Source organism: Echinops telfairi, unplaced genomic scaffold (genome assembly GCF_000313985.2).
Source record: "Echinops telfairi isolate 266 unplaced genomic scaffold, ASM31398v2 ScPeMD7_8;HRSCAF=38, whole genome shotgun sequence".
In the NCBI taxonomy this organism is placed as follows: domain Eukaryota; kingdom Metazoa; phylum Chordata; class Mammalia; order Afrosoricida; family Tenrecidae; genus Echinops; species Echinops telfairi.
Window position 1 is genome coordinate 11735985 of NW_022103905.1, and position 3711 is coordinate 11739695.

Genomic DNA, 3711 nt, shown 5'->3' on the forward strand with positions numbered 1-3711 from the left:
GTGGGACCCTGGGTATTGAACCATCCAAGTGCCATCCAAGAGTAAGCACCCGTAGGTCTTTCTCTCAGGTTGGTTAGTTTCTTGAAAGATGCACCAATCTTCAACCTGGAGGAATAAACTTGGTTGCCAGCATTCTGAGAGTCAAGTTGAGAGACAGGGTTTTAGCATTCATTATATTTTATTTAATTTTATCACCATCTTCAAACCTGTACCTCACTTTCATTTTTAACTGCACCTGGTAAGCCAGGTCCCAATGTGAAGAAGTCAACATTTGTAGATAAACCCTTTCGAGTCTCTTGCCAGCAGGCTGGAGGAGGAGTCATCAGGCGTCTCTGAATTTTACCAGTCAGATGAAATCCTTCTTTCATCGTTTCAGCCCACTCTTCCTATTTGCACCCCCACACGGCACCTCCACCGTTAGAGGTGCTTTGTGTCCACTAAGTGGATTCCCATAAATCCGTCTATGTCTCCAAATTTCTCGTTCGTTCTTGGCTCTCATTCTCTTTTGTCCTGGTAGACTTTGCCGTGGAAAACTCGCTTTCATTTGAGAGCGGGCTCAGCGTTGGTGTGCTGGGGTGGACTTTTGCGGTCCCGGCAGCGAGGGTGCGGGTCTTCTCCCAGTGCTGCATTTCGTGAGAGGACAAGCCCAAAAGAAGCCCCAGAGACGGTCGGATGCCTAGAATCAGTTCGTTTGTCGTTCATTGCCCTCCGAGAGTGTCGATTGTTAAAACTTTACCGGGACCTTCATCACTGGATTTCAGGGAATAAGAGTGCACATTGATTGAATTTCGTGTTGAACAGGAAGCTGAGAACTTCTTTTTGATAAAATCCCCTTGCTCCTTGTTCGCAAAATAGAGTGAAGAAGAAAAACAAGACAGCACAGCACCCCCTCCCTCTCCTGCATGAACCCCATATTCCCGGCAGAAGTCACCTCTTGCTCTTTCCCCCTGGTCTGGTCCCTTCATGTGTCTACCATCTTCCTCTGATTCTCCTGCTGGTAAACGCCCACTTTCCCTTTAAGACGCAATTCAAATGTCAGGACCTTGGGGCAAACTTTCCGATGCCCGCTGTCCTGCCCCTGGCCAGAGTTCATTGGCTCCCCTGAAGTGCTTCTACAGTGCTCTGCTCAGCATCCTGTTAGCACGCACACTTGTAATGAAGTGCTGCCCTGCTTAAGCCCCATTCTGTGCTGAATTCTTCTTTCACAAGATTTGTTTCCCATTCCGTTGTGTATCCCTAACCCAACCTTCTCTGGTTCACTTTGTAGTTAATTACAGTAGCGTTGGCTTCCAACTCAAGGTGACTCACGCTCAATGGGGCGGGCCTGTGCTTCCAATACAATTTCATTGGCCCATTTTTAAGCTTTATAGGCTTTCCTTCATATTCTGCCTCACAGTAGGTGATAAACACAAATTTTTGAGGGTGGCTTTGCTATTTGGAATGTTCACCCCCTCTACCTCTGTCTTCTCTTTCCTTCTCTTGTATGGACTTCAAATGGTCTGCTGCTTCTCAAACGACTGCCAGATCTTTAGACAGTCCTTCCCCAGCCAGTCCATCTAAAATAGCTCTTCCTTGAGTTCCTTCACTGTAGGTAAGCCAGGCAACAATTATTAGTCATGTAGAGTGTGCTTACCTGCGTAATTAATGGCAATGGAATTGTGTACTTCCTGGTCTTTCTCCATTGCACAATAAGCTGTAAGCCCCACAAGGGCAAAGGGTGGTGTCCTTTTTGTTCACCATTGGATGCATTACACCTACCACAAAACTTACCCACAGAAAGCACTCAAATCCTTGTTTCCCAGTTGAATGAATAAAGGGGTGATTGGATTAACATTAGCATCTTACTGCTCGGATTTCTTCTAAAGCCTTAAGCCATTTATTTGCCCATCCACGAAGGACATCCCCCTATTGAGGACACCACTAACAAGTGTGTGAGCTGCCTGTGTTGACAAAGTGGTGGCATCCACGGCCACGGAAAAGTATAGTTAGTGGGCCATCGCAGGAATTCATTCAGCCTCCTGCCCTTGCCCTAGAATTCCTTACTCTGTTCTCCTGAGCCAACCAGCAGTGGGATAGCAGCTCAAGAAATGGCCTAGGAAGCTGGTCCTTATATCACAGCCTCGGGACTAATGAGGGTAGCTATTGTCTTTGAATTTGGCCGCAGCCACTGCCCCAACAAGGTGAGGAGGGTTTCCTACTCTCATGACTCTCCAGGTGTTTGTGCAGACCAATTTACTACTGCAACCCACCTGCACTCCGTGGGCTTTTCTTGAAGCTCCCGAGGTCAAGGCCAAGCTTTCTTCAAAAGTCTTTCTTCCCAAACCTTAAACCATTTATTGGTTTGCCTTCCACTGCACTTTTTCAAGCTCTGTCAGCATTACCCTTTCCTTGCCCACAGTTTGGACTCGCAGAGACCTTACTAAGCACGGGCTGCTGATAGGTGCCTCCCTTGCCCTCTTTGCCTCTTAGATTTTCATGGTAACAGGCAGCTCCCAATTAAAAGCCATTTTCTTTGGATTTCAGAAAGCCTGCTTGTCCAGAGGCTGTGGTTCTCATTGGCTTACACAGCTTGGGATGCCCTCTAATGACAGGTGAAAGGGTGAAGCACATTCACGACTGGGTTTAAAGAACAGGGGTGGCAAGACAGGCAACTGACCAGAGCTGGGACACCTTGAGGCAGTTTTCTCTCCCCTTCTCCAGAGTGGAAGATCTTTCCTCAAAAATAATGTTGGTATATCCTTACCAGAGGTCTACCTTAGGCTGCTATTATATATGCATTATTTCATTTCATTTTTACAGTAAACACACGAGCTCAAAAATTAAAGCTTCGGAGGTCAACTTTTTCAAGATTGTATAACAAATAACTGACCCATTTCAGGTTTGAATACCTCCAAGGGCTATACTTATTCTCATGCATAATTGGTGGACCAGACTTAGGAGGAAGAAAAGAAGAAGGGCAGGCCCATCTGGATTGGCCTATAGCTTCCTACCCCCACAATGGGAAACCAAGGATCACTGTCCCCTTTTTTCCCTGCTAGAAAAAACAAAAGACCGCCCAGTGCCATGATGGGGTGGCCGACAACTTCACTGAGAGCTCCTCCAGGTGTGCCTCAGCATCAGAGCCTGATCGCCGGTGAGATGCGAACTCAAGGTGTGGCAAATGCTAGGGCAGCCAGATGTCCCGCTTTTCCCACAACTGGAAGGCTTCATGGAATGTGGGCCTTTCCAGGATAAAACAAAGACAACTCTGAGCAAACCCCAACAAGCTGTCACTTAAACGCCAGGAGTCAGGATTTAATCCTCAGCTGTCCATTGGTCTGGCCAAGGGTTTGTTTGACCTCCTGTGGGAAACGGAACTGGAGGAGAGTGTAGGCAGACTAGGTCTCACCATTCATAGGTTAAGGAGTCTGTGAGGCCAAGGCTTCGGTGGAGGGAACCTTCACATTTATGGGCTGGAGATGGGTCCCATTCACATTCTTCTAAGTAAAAGTTATTCCCCAAATGTCCCCCCCAAATCATAATGCCAATCCGAAGGTGCTGTTTGCAAAGACATGGTCACTGACTATACACTTGGAGGTCAACTGCTTAATAGTTATCTGCTTCAAAGTTATCTGCCATCAAAGGCAATCAGACCCTATTATCTGACCCACTCTAAGTAGGACCTACTCCCTTCTGATAGGGATCATGGATTGTTCCCCTTGGAGGAGAGCT